At 36.4% G+C, this 22,466-nt stretch overlaps 1 protein-coding gene across 4 annotated transcripts in view; it reads left to right on the top strand.

The window, feature by feature from the left end:
* LOC131075735 (pullulanase 1, chloroplastic) overlaps nucleotides 1–22,466 on the top strand; it is a 356,768-nt gene that overhangs the window by 194,247 nt on the left and 140,055 nt on the right. The gene's annotated exons all lie outside the window — the stretch shown is intronic.

Here is a 22,466-nt window from a genome sequence, read left to right as displayed (position 1 = left end):
CATATAGCTAATAAATAATGATTGTGAGTAAACCAAATGAATTTGATAGTGTCAGCTTTAACTAAAGAGTACTTGTACATGGCAAAGACGAAACAAATATTTGGCAAATTGAAAAAACCATGAAATATAGAGATTTTAAAAGATTTAAAGCTTTAATTACATACCCTTCAATAAATAAACGTTAAAGACATAATAAACTAATAAAACATAAGCTACTTTAGTTGCACACTTGAGTATACATTGATCACGAGTATTAAAATAGATTTTAACCTAAGTTACCAAATCGTTTGAATATTAGCCTGTTTCTAGGTACGAGCTGTACTTGAATCGGATACCAACTGGAATCGCCAGTGGAATCAGCTAGGATTCGTTAAGGTTATTTTGGGCACCGATTTTAGCTTGAATCTAGGTTAGCGTGTGAAATTTTTAATGCATTTTTTTCGATTCTTCTCCATAAACGACCACAATGTTTGTAAAACTCGCGATCTGCTTAGGAGACGAGGGCATTAGTGATTAGGTTGTGCTTGGTTGCAGGTCTCTTGTTCATTGATGCATTTGTCGTCATCTTAATTTGGAAGTCGCGAGTGGACATAGCAAGGATAATTCACTGGGAGTTTAGGGAGATCCACGCGCAATTTCAGCGCTCGGTCACAACTCAGGAGTGGTGCGTCTGGATCCGTTTGCAAAGCAGACCACAATTTTTTATAGTCATTTTTAATGTCGCTTCTGTGTTTGCTGCAAAATTTGTTTTTAACATTCTAAATTTCTAATTTAATACATCTATATTAATGGTTTTTATTTTTAACATCCTAATTTAGTATATATTTAATATATAATTTAAAATAATTTAATAACTAAAATTATAAAATAGTCTTAAAATTTAAACTATTATATAATATATCATTTATCAAACATCATGTTAATACTTATATAATAAATTAAAAACAAAAAATGATATAAAATAAAAAGTCATATATTAAAATTATATATATATATATATATATATATATATATAATTTTTATATTTTGTACGGACGTATCGAAACGCACCCAACCATCTGCAAAATAATTCAGCGTAATAACGTACCGTACACACGTACCCAATTCTGATTCGGTAACTTAGATTTTAACTAAAGAAAACAAAATTTTTAAACATATAAATTTTTTCAAGTGTTTTAGTTGTACAAAACCCAACATCAAAGACAAATATCACAACATGGAGTCATGAACTATGGTAGGGAGGAGTTTGAATCACTTGGTCCAACATGATTAGCTCTAATGTAGGGTCTTGCTCTCATATATTAATCAAGTGTGCAATGTCGCCTTTTTAGAACTAAAGGATTTATAATATTGTTTTAAGTTGGGTCTGACTATTTTATATTTAAAGGGCCACTTAATAATATTATTAATTATTATTGTTAATTTAAAAATGTTTTTAAACACTTATTTGTCAGAAAGTATTTTAAAATAATATGGAGGGAAATTTTTTAACCCTAGGTTTTTTTTTGGAAAGTTTTAGAAAAGTGGGTTTTGGCTTTATTTGGCTTTCTTCATTTGGAGCATGTGTTTGAATTCACAATTGAGGATGAAAACCCTTGGTTGTTCAAAGGTCTTGGAAAATTGAAACCAATTAAAACCCTCATGGACTTCATTTTTAGAATTGTGGATGAAATGCCTTATTTCCGTATAGGACATCCTCACATAGTGGTCCCATTGTTATGTCCCCTTCCTCGACATGGGCGTTCGGGATCCCATAGCCTATTTTATTGCCGTAGGCTGAATCTGGGGTTTGCAAAGGGAATATTTTAATTAGTTAAATTTAAGTAATCTAACTTTGCTATATTTTGCACAACGTAATTTAATTAATTATTTTATTTAAAAGATGATCTTGTGTGTTGAAGTGACTTTTCAAGGGCCAAAGTTAATTATAAATTTAAAAAGGCCACTTTATGCAATTTAAAACTAAAATTTCTCAAAAGTTCATAGGCAGGGTATAAAAATAAGAGAAAAAGCGAAATTACACATCTTGGTCATTCTATTTGTCTTTTTTAAAGTTTGGATTGTGAGTTCAATTTTGAATCCTAAGGCGAAAACCCTATAGCTATTTGGTTTCAGAGATTAAAAATTTATTCCTAGTCAAATACATGGTTGATTCACAATTGTGCTTAAACGGAGAAACAAGGATTTTATTTACAGTTGCCAGCTTTGGAATCGTAGGTACAAATTTTTTGAGATTTGCCTGCAAATAATAAATTGTCACTATTGCGTGTGCGAGTGAAGATTTATACAAGAGATTGCAGTGAGGTGTGTGCTATGGTATAAATAAAGTAAAAATATCAAATTTTGTATCAGCTGGGCTTTCCCAAGCCATACCTTTCATGAAGCTCGCAAAAAAGGGTTCATACACTTTTTAAATTCCTTAGCATGGAGGAATTGATTCATGAGGAAGGCATTAAGGCTTAGTTAATTCCAATGCAGCGCATAGTGAAGGTTAAGGCTAGTGTAGCACTTGAAAGGGAGTTGCAACATATAATAAGGCTACTGTACCATACATTGGAGGAGCCATAGAAAGTCTTGGGTGCCGTATAGTATAGAGAGGGAGTTTGGGATCATTGGTAGTGGCTGTTTGGATTGAAATGAGGTCTACAAAAAGGTCACAAATTAATATATTTGTAATGTATTAATTTAATAAATTTTGTATGTTATTATTGTATTTACCAGTTTGCTACAACAACATATATACTTGTTAGAAAATATTTGATGCACACAATTTTCAGTAATTTAGTTGGGGAAAAACATGTTATTAACATTTGAGATTGAGGCATTAGTTTTATTATTTTTGTTTATGATTTCTGTTCAAACAAAATTGAAATTATTCTTCATTTCTGTTACAAGAAACTATTTGACAAAAAGTTTGCATTATAAAAAAGGTGTGAAAGATTCAAATTGTGGTCAAATTTTGGGTTTGAATAAACAGTGGTATTAGAGTAGTGTATCTTGCCAGCCTGTGGCAATTTGAGAAAGTTTATGTTAGTAGAAATTTCTTATGCAGCCAGGGGGTTCTCACAGATATTATTTTAGAAGAATGGCAAATGATCCAATAGAGCGATTAGAGGCAGATTTTTTTGAAGGAGCTAGATGAAATATGGTTGACATAAGAGACCAAAGTGGGGGTAGTACAATGCAGATTTTAAGTGATTTTGCTAGTTGATAGCAGAAGTTAGTGCAGCTAATGACACAATGCAAAATATGAACACAAATCAGAACAATGGAGGCAATAATGGCACTGAGGGAAACAATGATGAAGTTAGTAACATAAACATGCTTGTTAATAATCCTTCAAGGTTGCTAGTGGAGCAACTTCTAGACCCTTGATGCCTACTTTTTTCGCAAAATGACGTTGTGGCAGGGGGAAACTAATAAAATACAGAAGAGGGTAATGTGGATTGGTTACATGAGTACTGGTTGTTAGGTGGGGAATTCCATGCCACCATGTCGTTATCGGATTTTTTCCAACTTAAGCCAAGAAATAGGCCCATGGGAGATAGAGGTCCTCAAAGCTAGGACTTGGGGAGGAGGTTGGGTATGCTGTCTATTCCTGCTTTTGATGGTTCAAGTAAATGCACAACTAGATATTGGATTCAGAAGTTGGATACTTATCTATCATTGAATCCCATGTTCGAGAAAGAGGCCATCAAATACTGCATCTTACATTTGGAAGGAGAAGCATATGAAGAGTAGTATCATGGGTTTTTGACACAGGGGAACATCATTATCACTTCCTATGCTGATTTTGGTCAAAGGCTTATAGATAGGTTCAATAAGGATCCAAAGCTCCATTTTCGAGAATTAGCATAGATAAAGAAGAGTGGCACCTTTGATGCATACATTTCAGAGTTCTAGAGACTAGGTGTTATGGTTCTAGATGTATCATGGAGGAGGTTAATGATGCTCTTCAATGAGAGATTATCTAAACCTCTCCATGGTTGGGTTAAGGCCTACCATTCTTTAGGTTGCCATTTAGAGGGCTAGGAACATGAAGTTTTCTACTCCAAAATAAAAATTTCAGTATAAGTTCCCTCCATCAAAAAAAGACAAAAGACCTTTCTAGATGGAGCGGCCTAAGAAGCCAAGTTTGTCAGATGAGGCAAAGAATGAGTTAAGAAGGTAGAAGTAATGTTTTTCCTATATTCTAAATCCTAACCATCTACTCGAAATCCTAACCATCTAGCCCTAGCCATCCATATTCTACATATCAGTCTATACAAAATGGGCATGCAGCCCCTTTACAAACATAGTAACATCAAGAAGACACTTATCAATTTAGGAGCTCAAATTCTATAGTACAATGCCTTTCCCCTTGCCCTTTGTCGCTCCAACCTTCACCAACTCCCCAGGTTTCGTACTCGGTTTCTCCACCCTCGAGGAAGAGCCCCCAACTAGAAGTTGATGACGCTTCGCACTGTAAGAACCCACCGGTTTTCCATGCTTCTTTCTAGGAGGGGAAGCCTCCTCTGCTTGCACCTGGTTCTCGTCCCTTGGCAACCACTTCGCCACCTCTTCACGCACCATTTGGGCCTCCCTGGCCTTGAGGAAGTCCTTCACACCTTGTAATCCTATTTGAGCAGAGGCTTGCCTCACCTCCTTGTTGCCATTGGCACTCCAAAGGAGGAAGGGCCGCAATGGTGGAATGAATTCATCGACATGAAGTCAGTCACCTCTCGAACATACAAATCCTTCACTTTGACGAGCCATACTGATAAGGTTTGCAAGGCCCCAACACCAATCATCCTTCACGTAGTTAATGAGCCTGAAGACACTCTCACTCGACTAAAGCTCTATATACCAGGCCATAAACAGGAAGGCAATATCGATATTGTCTGATATCGATATTGGGCCTTTAGATATTCACCCCCTTGCACAATTTTAACATTGTTCAGAAAGGTTTGGTTTGCAATTTTAAACACATGAGATAAATGCTCATCCATTATCCTCCCCCAAAAGGCCACCATGGGTTTGGTGGTCTACAATGAAAAATTTGCCTAGATAATGCCCCTATACTTCCCACCTAGGATTCAAATTTCAATATTCTCGTAGACGATATTTGGTAAGTCTGGCGCCTTAGCATAGACAAGTAAGACACTATTCGGCTCCAATATCCTTAAAAGTTGGTGCCAACCTGTTGTTTGCCATGCAATAAATTCGCTTGAGACTTGTTAGTCATCTTTATTGTTGAGTAGATACAGACTACTCGTTGCGATTAGGAACTTGCCTTATCGCATGAAACAATGCAATTTTTATGCGATCACATAGACCACATCCACCACCCGTAACAATTTGAAATTGTTAATTGCACTTATAACTCACCATCACCTTGGCCAATCCATGCAAAATGCGTACAACAACTCAACCTCGGGCATCCCCCTATGACCAGTCGCATGAGGTAGGGTCATGACAAAACTCTAAGCGCCACCATTACCACCCCATCATGACAATTTATAAATGTGATCCTATGAATATGATTGATGTATTAACTACACTTCACACTATCTTCACCAAATATGGCAAACATCCGCGACCTAACGGATAGTAATTGCCTTTCAAATTTGAATCTCTACTTGCCCATTGTACATCAAATGGTACTACTAGGCCAAATCAGACCACTTTGTTTCCCCGATTTGAAGGGAGAATGCCAAGTTGGCTTGGGCATTAGCATCAGAATTACCTTCTCTCAACACGTGGGAGATTTTGAACTTATTAAAACTTTGTAATAGATTCTTTGTAATTTGTATGATTTTATCAATCTTCTACTTAATTGCACACCTGCTCAACATTGCATTCACTATGATTTGAGAATCACCTTCCAGGTGAAGGTTGTTCACATTCAACTTTTTTGCCATACAAACTGCAAGGAAGGCCACATGCACTTCAGCTTCATTATTAGATCCCCATCCTGGCCTTCGGCAACAACTAGTTATAATTCTGCCCTCACAATCCTTAGGCACGCAACCTACACTAGTAGGACCTGGGTTTCCCTTTGTAGCGCTGTCAAAATTCACCTTTATCCAATCTTGCTTCAGAGGACTCCACTTAATTCTCCTAGTTTCGTCAATCAAATGATGAACCCCCTTAGGCCCTTTAACAGGCCTAAAAGCTTATGATTTTGATATTGAATATAAGTGTAGAATTACATTTGTTTTTGCGGAAGCTAGGGTTTGTAAATTTGTTGATCTATTATAGGTGCAGAATTACGCTTTTTTTGGTAGAAGCTAGGGTTTGTAAATCAACTCTTGATTTAATGTAATACAATTCAAGTCTAATTAAAAAGTTATCCGATAAGTTGAGGATTTGGAGTACTTGTTTTTGAGTTTTCTATTTTTTCAGTTGTATTTAATTTAGTTTAAATAATATCATAAAAATACAAAAATAATCACATATTTCTAGAAATTCTAGATGGCAACATTAAAATGGTATTAGAGTAGGGATCTTCTTGCCTATGTGGGAAGGTCTAATCTTTTGATGCAAGTTAGTGCAAGAGAATTCAAATATCATTAGAGGAAAAATAAGAAAGGAAGAAGAATTTGTGGGTGACCAAGGTGTAATGTCCCCTTCTACTTAGGCCATTTTAGTTAAGTGTTAGCCTATCAACGGGTCCTTGTAGGCTGATAGAAGGGATGGAGGACATCAATTGGGCGAGTCAAGGCAATGGAGGTTTGGTTGGTAGCCACGTGGATTATATCCTAACAATATCTTATTCTCCAAGTCTACTCCAAACTCTAGTGAGAGAGTAAGTTAGAAAGAGGAAGAGGACACGTATGAGGAAAAGATCAAAGGGAAAAAAGACCAAATAGGCTCAGGACAGCTAAGAGTGGATTAAAATCTAATTAATCCCAACTAAGAAACATAAGTGGGCAGTCCTTTTGGGAACCCTAATTAGGGTGACTTGAGGAAAGGTTTTAAAAGATCATTGAAGACTCATTTGTTCTCTATGCTTGCTGATTTTACTTCTTCTTCATTGAGGAGCTTATACAACCTTAGGGTTTTTCCAAGTTTGTGAGGATGTAGCCCCTCATAAACTTCATATCTGCAACTGTGAGAGATCAGTTTAGGGTGTGTGTGAGAGATTCCAATATAGGAGTCTCATCGTGCTTGAAAAGAGTTGGGAAGATGTTGCTGGTACAGAAAATCTGAGTGAGGTGCTTGCTATGAACTGCTCCCTTTCTTGTCAAACTAAGAATCCAAAGAGTTCCAAAGTGCACATGGTGGGTTAGGGCTGCAGAGAAGAGGTTTTGTAATGTGCAACAACAAAGACTCAAGTTTTGAAGGTGTTTGGAACGTATTTTCTGATTGACCTGAATGCTTGCCTAGCTGACCCCTTCCTAGGCATTTTGAAGGTTTTTAAGAGTTCAAATTGGCTATGCTCAAGTTGCAAAAGAATTGGCTGTCCAAGAAGAAATCTTTAAGAGGTTTCAGCGTTGGGATTTGGGAGTTTCAAGTGATTTATAATCAATTTTCTAAGCAGCTTGCTTGGCTGGCCATACCATTAAAGATAAATTTTGAAATAGTAAGAGGAGAAATCAAAGAAACGGGACTCGGACTCGGCTCGGACTCGGCAAGGCCAACTCGGACTCGGACTCGGGACTCGGCGTCAGACTCGGCTCCAGACTCGGCTGGACTCGGGATAGTGAAAAACTCAAGAAATTTAGAGATTTTTAAATATTTAAAACTTGTTTCAGACACCCTTTATTGAATACACCTTAAAGACACAATAACATCATCAAACTCGGCTCATTTGATTACATACACAAGTATACATCAATCACATAAGCATAAACGCAAATTGTAGTTGAAGAAAATAACAAACATAGATATATAAATATTGTCAAATGTATACAATATTACAAAACTCATGGAATAAAAAATCCATGTCATCATATGATCATCATCAAATGTTTCATACAAATACCAAAGGTAAATACAACTACAAGTCTATGGCTCAGAGGAGCCTGCACCCTCCGGCCCCAGCCCCCTACGAAGGCGTCTAAGGTAGGTCCTGGATGATTCGACTGCCATAGCCGCTCCCCGTGACACCATGCCATGCTCACCAACATCAAGAACATCCGTGTCACTATCTGCCTCTAAATCTCCTGTCTGTGCTCGTGCTCTCTGCTCCTCCTCTGCCATGGCTACAGTCTCAACCTCTATATCTACCTAGTCGATCCAATCAATGTCAGACTCGAAGGTTAAATTTTCTCTACTTCTATCGACGCAGTTTCCCCCATATTTTTCGACGGGGGTTTGGGGGCAGCACCCCCAAGGTGGGGTCAAGGGGCAGCGCCCCTTGCGCGCTCCTTGTCGCGATACAGGGCGAGGTCGAGGGGCAGCGCCCCGTGAGGCCAAAAAAACTTATTACAAGTCTGAATTAGGGTTTCTTTGAGAGTCTTCCTTAGGACCTGGTTTTGCTCTTGTTGCTGATTGGGTCTTGCTTGGTGAGTGAGTATCATTCTATAAGGTCCAAGCTAGGTCAAGTTGGTGAGTGATAAAGTCTGGAATGTCATCCTGATCTTCAAATGCCCTGAAATTTGGCTAAGTCTGGAATGTCCTGATCCTGAAATTTGACTAAGTTTGGAAAACTGAAGAATCCTCCAAAAACTAGATTTTGCAATATAACTCCTAGAGGCCCGAAACCACTCTCAAACATCCTGACAGTATATATGGAATATAACTTAAAGTATAAGAAAGAAGAAAGATATAAGGAAATGTCACTTATACTTAAATGTTATTCCATAAAATAATCCTGATGGAGAGACCAAAATGTCAAATTTCGCCCTTCCAAAAAAACTTATTACTTTTTAAAATGTTTTTTTTTTTTGTCATTTTATTAACCCAGCTAGTAGCCGAGTCTGGGGCTCAGGACTCGCCGAGTCTGGCGATTTTGGGCCAAAATTGCCAACTCGGCGAGTCTGGCGAGTTTACTCTCCAAACTCGGCCGAGTCCGAGTCCGAGCCCCTGGGACACGTTTGGCCTGACTCGGACTCGGACTCGCCGAGTTTGGGCGATTTCGGGCGAGTCTCGTTTCTCTGGGAGAAATACATATTTTATTTGGTGTGAGCTAGTGAACTACTTGTGGCAAAACAAGGGAACATCAAAAGAGTGGAAAGTCATCACTGAAGGAGCTGCTGCAAATCATTTTCTGAGTGACTTGGTTGGCTGCTAACTCAGTTCCAAGCTGGTCATCAGCAAGCGCTTGGACACCTCCACCAACAACCTATAGTCATTCCAAAATCGGGTATGGTTAATTGAATTCTTTGGAAGGCTCAAACTACAAGCTGGCCACCCTTTTCAATAGTACCTATATGTTGTAAATCTTTTAAAATCAGACAAATCATTAGTTCAGTGACTTGCACACAAGTTGATTTTAAGCTGGTTATTCATTCTATATATGCTGCAAAACCATAACTAAGATGGACTCTTCAAAACAAAAAAACATGCATCTTCTGCAACTTCTGTCTAGTTCTAAAAGATCACATTCAAAAAGACATAGTAATATTAATCTAATTAAAGAACAAGTAGGTGTTCTTATTCTATTTTTCAAATATTCAGTGTTCAAGAGAGGGTGGGAGATTACAAGGCAAGAGAGAATAAATGAACTTGTGGGAAACTATTAATTGAACTCAAAAGGAATTAGTTAGGTCCAAAATTCCATGATGGAGTCTATGTCAGAAATAGCAAGGGCTTTATTGGAGTTGAATCAGAATCTGAGTAGGTTGAAAATTCTTTGTTGTACTTATTAACCCTCACTTTTGTTGTGATGTTTTTTCTGCTTTTTAGCGTAGTTTTTTTTCTTAGTTTGCTTTGCTTGGTAGTAGTTCGAGTTTTTATCCTTTGCTTATGAAAGGGTTGGGTCTGGGCAGCTCGAGATGGAGTAAGTTTAAGAGTGTAGGTTCGTCCTTAGGGTATGTTTGAATCAATTAATGATGTTTGATGATGAAATCACGAAGGCTTGTTAATATTGCAATATTGCAAAGTTGTTGCTCAAGTGTTGAGTGGAAAATCAACTTGCGATCCATTAGGAATTGTAAGTCTCTCTTGTCGATCTTGCTCTACAATGTCAAGGATCAACATTAGAATTGTCAAGAGCAACAAATGAGATTGTCAAAATACTTAGTGATGGTGTAGTGTCGAGGTTATAAGGCTTTAGTGTTGCATTTGAGGCTAAGTGATTGAGCAAATTAGGAGATTTCGCATGAATGGGAATTTGAATCAATGAAATACTTCTTAAAGTTTGACCTTGGTATACAAATTATACCATTGACCCAAAGTTCAATCTTGCACAAAATGGGGAAAATGCAAATTTTTTGAGAAGTCCGATCATGATTTTTTGCAAAGTCTTCATAAACCTCGACCTTGGGCAAGAAGACTGCAAGTCTTCATCAAAATATGACTAGCCTTTGCAAATTGTAAATTTTGTTCAAACTCCGATCTAGGGTGGAAGGCATTGCAAAATATTTTGGAACTCTGCCTTTGTGTTTGATTGCAAAGTTTTCCTAAAGTCCGACATGGCTAACTTGAGGCTTGCAAATCATGATAAAACTTTGCCTTGCAAATAGTGTCAATCTTCATGAAAGTTTTCCTTTGTGGATTGCAATATTATTTATCTTTAGCAAAGTCCACCTTCACTTGGAAGATTGCATAAGTAATGAAGAATTCTGGTAGCCTTCGGAAAGAATGCAAAACTAAACAATAGTCCGCCCTCTCTTGACATATTGCAAAATTCAGTAAAACTCCGACTTGGCTCGAGTATAATGCAAAATTTGTTTCAACTCCGACTTGGATCAATACACAATGTGAAATAAGTTGAAACTCTGACCTGATTTCATTGGAAATACTTGGGAAACTGCAATTTGGTTTCATTGTAAATTGTGTTGAAAGTCTGACCTGGACTTTTCATTAGTGCAAATCAGTAGTAAAGTCTGACCTCATGTAGTTGTATCAATGCAAAACTTGTTTCACTCCGACCTTTCAAGAATGCAAAATATTTTGAAACTCCAACCTGGCTTTATCATTGCAAAACTTAATGGAAGTCCGATCAGCACTAGTGCATAACCTTGAAAAACTCCAATTTCCATCCAATGCAAATGTTTGAAAAAGTCCGACTTAGCATAATGTTGATCATTGCACATTCCATTCAAACTTCGATCCATCTTGTGCAAAAGCTTGTAAAATTCCGATCCTATTTATGCACAACTTGCTCAGAGGTCCAACCTAAACCTTTCTTTTGTGCAAAACTAAATCAAATTCCGACTTGGATTATTGCAAAAACACTTGGAATTCCAACATCTAATGAATATCATTGCAAAAATTTTTAAAAGTCCGACTTGCCACATTGTAAAATATTCAAGAAGTCCGACCTTATATAATACACAACTCATACAATCTCCGATCAAGGATATATTGCAAAATTGAGCTAAACTCCGCCAATTAAAACCTGTCTAGGGTTTGAGTCAAACCCTAATTGCATGAATATTGAATATTAGAGCAGAAAGTAAATAATGTCGAAGTGCGGATTGAATGGTGTGTTGAGGGGGAGCATTTAACTCTTATTTTTACAAGGCAAAGGGTGCATTTAGAGACAATCGACCTAGGAAGATTTTTTTTTTTTTTTTTTCAAATTGCTAACAAAGGATGAAATTTATAGTCTGAGCCAGCCAACCACATTTGAAGACCAAGACCCTTTAATAGACCTAGCCGACCTAACTAATGGGCATAACTCTTGAAGGGGATGTGTATAAAGCATAGTTTTAAAATTCGTGGACTCGCCATGGACTTGCGAGTCCATGGGAGCCACGAGTCGACTCGCCAAGGACTCGCGAGGCGAGTCCTGGCTAGTCCATTTGAAAGACTCTCGATTCTTTTGCAAGGACTCGCGCAAGTCTTTTCCACGGACTCGCGAGTCTTTCAGATGGACTTGCGCGACCCAAAAAAAAACGTCATGCAAGCTTTAAAACTCAACTGAGGGAGTGAAATATGTCATGAAGGGTTGTTTTTCACAGTGTAACCCTAATTGGACGTGGGCCAATAGAAAAATAACACCCGACGCCTTTATAAAATAATAAAAGTATTTTTGGCCTCGCAAGGGGCGCTGCCCCTTGACACGGCAAGGGGTGATGCCCCTTGACCCCAACTTGAGGGCGTTGCCTCCAAACCCCCGTTGCAAAATATAGGGGGAAATTGCGCTAATGGAAGTAGTGAAAATTTAACCTCCGAGTCTAATTAGGCTCCATATAACAACATAATTAGCATTGAAGAAATCTGGGTATTTAGATTTAGCATTTCAAATTTCAAATATTGCGCATTTGTAGATCACATGACATGTGTAATGTTTCAAACTTTCAATTATGGCTCTTATGCTCTCTAAATGCATTAATTTCTTTATGTTTTTTTGTAAAACTACGGTTTTTTTTTTGCCGAGTCCTTGCAGAGTCTTTCACGAGTCCGAGTCCGAGTCCAAATTTTTGGTTTGCCGAGTTCGTGGTGAGTCCGAGTTTTAAAACTTTGGTATAAAGGATGACACGAGAACTTGTTTCTGATTCAAAGCGAATTGGGGTGCAAAATTAAGAGCAGAACAAGAACGAAATCAGTTGCAGAACAAGAATCAGTGATTACAAGTAAGGAGGTCTAGCTTAAAGGCAAGCCATTCATTTCCAGGCAAGGAGATATGAACCATTATCAGGATGCAGGCAGATTAGAGGCAGAGTGTAGAGGAGAAAGGGAGATCAGAGGAAACAGTCCTAAAAGAAAATGCCAATCAATCCTAAATTCAGACTTAAAACATCAGGAAATCAGGATTGAAATTTTATTTTCCAAATGGAAAAGGTCATTTCCAGGTACGAAGTGAAAGTGTTTCAGAATAATTTTCAAAATCAATTTCTAGATTTAAAGCCTCATTTCCAGATTTGAAACAAGAAAATGCTGAGGTTGAAATATCATTTTTAGACCTGTATAAACATTTTCAGGGGGTTTGTTCAAGTGTTTCACAATAATTATCAATATGAATTTGAGTGCAAACTCTCAGTTCTTGTCATAATTATTTTCATGATTCATCCACAATCATAATTTAAGCCATGTCTTCTTTGTCTTTCAGAATTGATACAAGGAGAGATGCATAAGAAGGGGGACTTCACAACCTCAATGATACAAGGATTTTACAACAATGGCAATATGGAGTCAAGTTTCAATTTGTGCAAAGAGGCAAATGGAGAAATCAAGTCAGCATCATGAGGAACCCTACAACATCATGGCAGTATGAGCAAGGAAGGTTTCAAAACTTGGGTTGGAGATCGAGTGATCCAAGGAGGTGAATCAAATGAAGAATTCAACATAGAACACTTTAGAGGCGTGAAGGGGAGATTCATCAACAGCATGAAAGATTGACATCAAGGCTCAACAACATGAAGAACTTTACTAGATGAAGAAAGTGCAACTACAACAAGGACAACACAAGTAAAGAAGTCAAGAATCAACATCATCATATTTTCAAAGATGCAACTTGGAGAAGGCTACACAAGGACAATATTTACATGTGCAAGAGGATGACTCAATGACGCAAGATGAAGGCAACATTGCTTTACATAAAGATCATCACAACTTTAATCACATAGGGGCATTAAAGGAAAGACACTACAAAGCAAGTATAGGGATCAACACCAAGGGATTCAAGACATTCAAGGCTAGCATTGCAACATGAGGAGCTCAATACAAATCTTTCATTTCATCATGGTGACACAAAGAAGTCAAGACTTCTAGGCATAAAGGAGAGATCACACTCATACATGCAAGGAAGAGGCAACATTATTCTACACCCTACAAACATCAAGGTATTGAAGGAAATTTGCATCTTGAATTTCCTTTAGAATTCCAGGAATCGTTGCTAGTACAACAAGGAAACAATCTAAGACAACAAATTCAAGATGGTGCAACCGACGGTCATGATTTCCAAGTTAGTGGATTGAGATGTGAGCGTGATCAAGGAAGCATAGAGTTTTAGAAGAGTTAAGCAAAGTTAGAGAATTTTCTTGATCATCAAAAGATTATGCAATTTGGGAATATTTCCAACCCTTATCACATCCGACAATTGGAAATGTTGAGTATCAAGAGATATTACCCCATCACAAACACTTCCTTGTGATAATCTACATGTTGTGCACATTGAGGTGGCGTCCTACTCATCATCAACCATTCAGGTTTTTCCATGTCAAGATGTCCAAATTCAATGTATCAAGGGTGGAGCTAGTGGCGCATGGCACTTTAGCAAATATTGTTTCATATACCTAACCTCAATTCTCATTGGTTAGAATTCAAGATGGGCATGCATCCCAAATCTTGTAATGATCTCATTGGTTAAGAAATTATTTTGTTGTAACAAACCCTAATTAGGGTTTTATGTTTGAATCTTGGCCATTGATTTGAGAATGAATTCCGGCCCTTGAATTGTAATGGGATCTCTATAAAAGGCCTAGCCTTTTCATTTGTAAATGTTATAGACATTAGATAGCAAGTAGCTAGAGTAGAGTAGGAGGAAAAGAGATTGTTGCCAAGGCTTGTTGTAATCAACATACTTTTCATTGGAAATATGGTGGCTTTTGGTGTGTTATTTCAACATGTTGCATGGTCTCTACTTATTAGAGTCTAATGAGAGTTCATTGATCATGGTGGATGCTTATGAGGATTTTGTGATGAATTCCTTGGTTCATACTTTTTTGTGGTTTACTGATTGTAAGTCACAATGTAAAGTTAGCCTAAACCTCATAATTGTGCTAAGTACGATTGTGGATACTTGTTCAAGTTGTGCCAGCATTGGGTATTTGAGTGATGTATTTGCAGTGTGCAAATCTCCCATTTCCTTAGAAGATTGCATCAGTCTTGTGTAGTTGTTGTCATCATGATGAAGCAAGACTTGATTTGAGGGAATTTGTCTAAGTATCATCCATTGTCATCATTGTTCTTAAGGATAGTATAAGATCTCTAAACCCTTGTTCCCCTTTTGTCTTTTATTTTCCAAGTTGAGTTAGTTTCCACGTTCCAGGAGTTCATAAAAGTAAGTCTCCTTGTGATTCCAGCAATATCACATCAATTTCACTGAGTCTATCCACAACAATTGATCCACATAGTTCGCATTGTAAACCTTGGAGTTGCTTAGATTGATCTCTTTGTTTAGCATTCAAAGTTTTTTTGTTCAAGAGAGGATAGAATACCTTGGTATTTTATTCTGTGTTCGAGGTGCATAAAATTTTAAAAAGCACATCAACATCTTCCTAACACAAATATACTATATGATGCTGTTTTATGATCTTGATTAATCAAAATTGGATAAAATTGCTGTAATTCTGTCTAAAGTTTGCAACAATCACCCATGAAACTAAACCAAAAACCTGCTGCAACTTGCATGTTTGTTGAACATTTCAGACTAGAGACAAAGAACTTCATAGTGCACATTTCATACTCTTTAAGCCATCCTTTTATTGTTTCAAACTTTTGGGTAAAACAACTAATGGCTCACACTCGAGATGGTAATGTACACAATTATTTTTATATTTGAACTTTTAAACCAAACACCATTTGGAGCGTGCATGAGTAGCTTGGTTCTTTTTTTTTTTTTGAGTTTTGGGCTAAACCCCTATGGTGCATGCCTAAAGCAATCTTGCCCAAATTTATTTTTTCACCTTTTTGGCCATGAGGCCTTTTGGGATGTGCTAAGACAAGATTTGTCCATTTGTTTAGTTGTAAAAATTTTAGCATATCTTACCTGTAAGTGTACTCTAGGGTTTATTGTAATGTCCCCATTTTTAGGCCTTCTTGTTTTGTGAGCGTTGGCTCAGTTTTGGGTATTTTGTGGCATTTGATAATGGTTTGGAGTGTAGTTGGTGACATGACTCATTTTTCTGGGTTTGTCTCCTTAGCCTTTGGAAAACACTATTATTTATAGTAAGTGCTCGTTTTGGCATCAACTGTTCTAGGTTATTCTGGTTTGGCTCTTGTTAGTCCTTAGAGAGCATTGCTATTTATAGCAAGTTTTCATTTCGGCACTAGTCTTTTTGGGTTTTTTTGGGTTTGTTCTCCTCAATTCTTGGAGAACACTACTATCTAGAGTTAGTTCTTGTTTTGAATCCAACCATTATCCTTCATTAGTTATGTTTTGGCATGGTTGGTTTCCTTTTCCAGTGTCTTGGTGAGTTTTTCCGCAAGGTGAATGTGATGAGCACACGGTTATATTGAGGGCTGGGGGGGTGAATTAGTATAACAATTATATTTTACTTTTTCAAAACTTAATACCATAAGAATATTAATTGTACAATTACAACAACATAAGATGTAACAATTATGCAATGCAAGGAGAACACAAGATTTACGTGGAAACCCTTATGGGAGAAATCCATGGTAAAATATTGCCTATATATAAAATCCTCTTAGAACTTTGTAGGCACCAACCCATATGAGATACCAATCTCCTTAGTTCATAAGCACCAACCTACTGGAGGCAACAACCCCCATAGCTAAGCACCAACTTAGTGAGAGACACCGATCTCTCCTATAAATGATAGGCACAAACCTCTTGCATAAATTTCTCAAAATTCTGCTATAAGTCTATTTACAAATCTGCTACAATATCACGCATATATCTGTTATAATATCGGCCTTTAAACTCACTATAACGCTCCTCACAATTCCTTCATAAAATCTTCAAATATTCTACTTAAGATTTGTGCTTCATAAACTTGGATCTGTTGGTGTATTAATAATAAAACTCTTGCTCAACCCATACATTCTATCCCTCACTAAATGTTCTCTTTATATCTTTTCAAGACAGACAATTTCATTTAGAGACATCTCCTTTCACCTTTAAAAATATATCTCTTTATTCCATATGCTAATCACATCTCTTCATTAATAAATCTGATTATGTTTGAATGATATATCTTTATTTTCCGCTCAGAGCTCTTATTTCATTTTGATTAGTTCTTCAGTGGTCATAGCACTTCAACATGTCTCTTGACTAGATATTCAATTCACTTCATTCTCCTATATTTGCACATACATCTCTATTATATCTGCATATACTTTCTTACAATTCTGCCATAGATAAATGTACCTTTCTCATAAGTTTATATATATATATATATATATATATATATATATATATATATATATTCATACAAGGCCGCTCGTCTACATATGATATAATCTTCTAATCTCCACACACTTTTCTCCTTCACAAGTCATACCCACATCTTATAACTCTATCTTTTCATAAAAAATGCAACTCTTAGGAAATAGAGAGCCCTTTGAATGGGTATGTTCTTTAATAACAAACTTTAAAATACTAATCGTTGCCTTTGAACATTTTATTTACCGTCAAACATTTATTGTGATCTTTATATATATATTCTTTGCATCACAATTCTGCTAGTGTATATATGATATATCTTATTAATCCACATTCAACACTTCTGTCGATTTTACAATCATCTTTTATATCTACATATGCTTATGCCACTTCATGAAGAGAGACATCACCTTTTGTTCCTTTATGTTGATTGCCCTTTTAAAAATTCTTTTATTTATCTTTAAATCAATCGGATTTTATATCTTCTTAGATTCGAATAATCTTCATTGCAAAACTTCTTTTATTTCCCATTCATCTTCTCTTTATACCATCATTGCATGGTCTTATGACAAGAGGTGTACCATTCATGTGTGAGGCAATTCTTCAAGGGAGACATCCTTTGTTAACGAATTGCTGCCTTCTTTTTTAATTTGTTATCCTAATCTCTGCCTTAACATGGTCACCGTCTTTAAAGTTAACAGCCACTCCATTAATTAGATTCCTCGTCCTCCATATCATTGAAGCAAGTTGGGCAATTATATTTATATTAACTTGGGTGATTATATGCAAAACAAAAGGTGGTCAGCCATCTTGCATAAACTAAATGCCATATGAATATGACATTAATAAACTTGCCTTGAATGAGATCTAAAACTGATTTAGCCTTTGGACTGCGATTATTGGCCTTTGGCCATTATCAATTGTGTTCATACTTCATACACCTTTGATATCAATGACAATAATTGCCACTTGTTGATTTTCCTAGGTTTTATTGGATGTATTTTAATGTATATATCTGATTCAATTTGATACTTGCATTCTTGGAATTCTATGTGTTCTCAAATTGAATAACATCATACTATATATATTCCTTTGGAGAGGCATGTCCTTGAACGGACATGTCTCTCCTTTAATTATAATAATTTAATCAATATTATAATGTTTCATCAATCAATTATTAATTTAGAATAATATAATAGATTAATATTGAATATTAAATTTTATATGATTAATAATAATATAATATAACATAATAATATATTATTATTAATCAACATATATTATATGTATTCTAAATGATCATTCCACTAAAGCTACAAACATTAACACTCCCTCTTAGCTAGGGAGGATGATTAGACAGAATGTGTAGTGATCTCCCATGTCAACACTTATGGCCCTCACCATAGCTACACAAAACATAATTAACACTCCCTCTTAGCTAGGGAAGATAAAATCAATGCAAATGCATTAAGTCTAGATTAATTATGGAATAGAGAAAATATTATCTCACTATGATATCAGGAAGTATGGTATAAACAAGAATATCAAGGCACATGATATTCACCATAACTCAAAAATATCATCTCATGATATTGGGAGTAATTTCATCAACCATATGATGCTCATCACAGGGGACCATAGTCTCAAGGTGTGAATTTGCCTCCGTCGGTGATTCTATCCACAAGCTCTTACGTGGATTGCCTCACTCGGCGATTCTATCCATGATCTCTCACGTGGATTGCCTCGGTCGACGATTCTATCCACAAGCTCTTATGTGGATTGCCTCAGTCAGTGAGTCTATCCATGAGCTCTCACATGGATTGCCTCAGTTGGCGATTCTATCCACAAGCTCTTATGTGGATTACCTCAGTCGGCGATTCTATCCATGAGCTCTCACGTGGATTGCCTCAGTCGGCGATTCTATCCACGAGCTCTCATGTGGATTGCCTCAGTCGGCGATTCTATCCATGAGCTCTCACGTGGATTGCCTCAGTCGGCGATTCTATCCATGAGCTCTCACGTGGATTGCCTCAGTCGGCGATTCTATCCACAAGCTCTTAGGTGGATTGACTCAGTCGGCGATTCTATCCACGAGCTCTCATGTGGATTGCCTCTATCGGCGATTCTATCCACAAGCTCAAGTTATTGTAAGATCGTCACCTTCCAATAACCTCAAAAATACAAGTGGAAATCATTTGGAAGTCGTCACTTCCTTATGATTTACACAGGGCCCATAAGGCATTAAATGATTTCATTAGTATAATAATCAATTGAATCAAGTTTTACCTCATAAGTGTTTCACCTTCAATAGTGAAAATCCCTCTCAATCAGTATGATCGAAATTGTCACAAGTTGACTGAACCATCTGCTCCCCCTGAAGCTCAAGTTCTTGTATCAACGTCTTGTCCTCTTTTGAAATGTCAGACTCCCTCTGCATCTGGTCTCAATCATCAATTCGTTTACAAGCATCAATTTATTTCTCCCTTTAATTCAATTTTATTGTGCTTTCGTCTTGAAGGTATGTCAGAGAGAGATTACAAATAGCTCATAAACTAAATTATCTCGAATAGAAATACCAATGATAGAAGCATACAAAATTTTACTAGCCAATATTATAGCATAAATTACAAACTCAATAATTCATGTGCCTTAATAAAACATGGAATACTTATCTTAAGTTTAAAACATTTCCTTTAATAAGGTGAGCCCATATAGGAAATATCACGCATGAGTCATCTCTCATCATAATTCCCTTTGAATGATGTAGATCATTTTCATAATTTTGATCAAAACTTTCATTATGATTTGCCACACACAGTCGTTAATAACTTTTGTAATTTACCAAATTTATCCAATCTCTTTGGTGAGATGTTAGAAAATCTAATTACAAACATTTCCTCCAAGTTATAGCCAGATCCAACGGTTAAAACAAAAGTTATGACATTTTTCCCAAAACTGCTAACCCTAGGTAGGGTTTCAAGTGACCTGCACCAAAGTCGTCATATCTTGCACAAAACTGAATCAAATTTGGAGATAAACATATTTGAAAACTAGAAACACAGATCTTTCCATCCATAAATTATAGTCTTCATTTTGAGGGCATCCAAAGGCCGTACAATGGCATATTTCAGACTGAAAATTCTAGAAAAAACTGAATTCTCCAACCCTCTCCAACCTCCAAATTAAACTTCACAGGCCTAAGCTCTGATACCATGTTGATTTTCCCAGGTTTTATTGGATGTATTTTAATGTATATATCTGATTCAATTTGATACTTGCATTTTTGGAATTCTATGTGTTCTCAAATTGAATAACATTATACTATATATATTCCTTTGGAGAGGCATGTCCTTGAACGGATATGTCTGTCCTTTAATTATAATAATTTAATCAATATTATAATGTTTCATCAATTAATTATTAATTTAGAATAATATAATAGATTAATATTGAATAATAAATTTTATATGATTAATAATAATATAATATAACATAATAATATATTATTATTAATCAACATATATTATATGTATTCTAAATGATCATTCGACTGAAGCTACAAACGTTAACACCAATCATCTATATACCTTTGACATCAATGACAACTTTCAGCAGAATGGTACTATTTAATATATACACTAAATTAATAAAGTGACTTTTAATTATTCAATTTAGTGTTTAAATATTAAAGTGTTATGTTTGGTCCCTAAAGTTGGATGCCTAACTGTTATAAAGGACTTAAGTTGTTTTTTAAAATGATAAGGGGGGCTTTTCAAGGGAAATAAAATACTTGAATTTTAAAATGCCCTATTTCCTACAAACTATATTAATTGGAGTTTTGACTCATTTTATTTATTTAGAGTTGCACTCTTAAGGAGATGTTAGAATGAACAAAAATGTTCTTCTAGGCATTGTTGAGGATGAAAAACCTTATCAATGAGAGGCCCACCCTAGCTGGTCTGGTGTTTTGACTCACGAAACACAATAGTTTAAATGAAGATTTCGGATTTAGGTGTTTTTGTGCAATGAAGATCTTTGAGGTCAACTGATTAGTGAGTTTTTGGTATTTATTGGCATTGATTTTTGGGGTTTCGGTCTTGTGTTTTCAGAAGTTGCAGGTGTCTTTCTTGGCCTAGCCGTACACCTTTAGTGAGCTGGTTGAACCCTTCTTTTTGCACGATAGGGTTAGGTGAGGTGATAACTTTTTGTGGGTACATTTCTAAAAGTTTCTTGACTGCCAGGTGACCAGACTGAACTAGATTCGAGGCAGCAAATAGCACGGTTTGAATTTTTTAAAAGAGGTGTAATCCCTGATTCCCTACAGTAGGCCATACCATTCATTTGTTGGGGCAAGCGAGCCTAAGAGGCTAAATACGTTGGTTTTGGGGCAGTTTATTAGCTGATTGAGGATGCTCAGCGGTTGGGAAGACATTGAAACAAATTTCAGTTTGTCTTTGGTTGATTTGGAGGGGTTATGGGGAGTATCTTGTCAGCCACCCATCTTTGGTGCCTAAAATCCGACTTGCACCTTTGCTGGAGTGTTCTGACATCACTTGGAGGGCCTTTCCTATCATTTTTTGCAGTGGTATAATGGTCGGAGTTTCTCCTTCATTTGGTGGTTCTTGGAGAGTAAGCCAGGTGAAGACTTGAGAGTGGTTTTGGAGCTTTTCAAGGCTGTTTGCAGACTGAAACATAGTTGTAGCAGACCTGTTCTCTTCAAATTATGGTCCTTTAACAGCATAGTGGAAGTTGAGGTTGGCAAATTGGCTATGGAGATTCATCTCCAGCGCTTGTGAAGACTTTCCATTTCTTTGACCTTTTGCAACAAATCTGAATTACTCTGTAGGACTTCATTATTGGGGTATTTTGATCGGTTTAGTTGCTAGTTTCATTATGGTATCATTTCCTATTGTTATGCTTCATTAAAATGTCAAATTCTTCATGAGCAATGTAAAGCACATTGCAAGAAATATTGAACAAATTGAAATCAGAAAATTAATATCGTCAGAGAGTTCTTATTAATCATTGTCATGGCAACCTATTGATGGGCAAATTTTTTAAAAAATTGGGGGGCATTTTTACATTAAAAAATGGCCATTTTATGATGTTTCAAAGTTTAAAACAAATAGTGCATCACCCTCATGGTGTGCATCAGAGTGGTTTGAAGACCTGTTTTTATGATTTTTAATCTTTAAATCTGAATAGGGCAGCTACTGGATGTTCTTGTCGACAATTTTATGACACTAAATTTTGGACAGAAGTGTTTGTGGGGTGCACTGAGGATTTTGAACTTAAGTGTTTG

This window comes from Cryptomeria japonica, chromosome 1 (genome assembly GCF_030272615.1).
Source record: "Cryptomeria japonica chromosome 1, Sugi_1.0, whole genome shotgun sequence".
NCBI lineage: Eukaryota > Viridiplantae > Streptophyta > Pinopsida > Cupressales > Cupressaceae > Cryptomeria > Cryptomeria japonica.
Note: the sequence above shows the minus strand (reverse complement) of the source record. Positions and strands in the feature narration are given on the sequence as shown.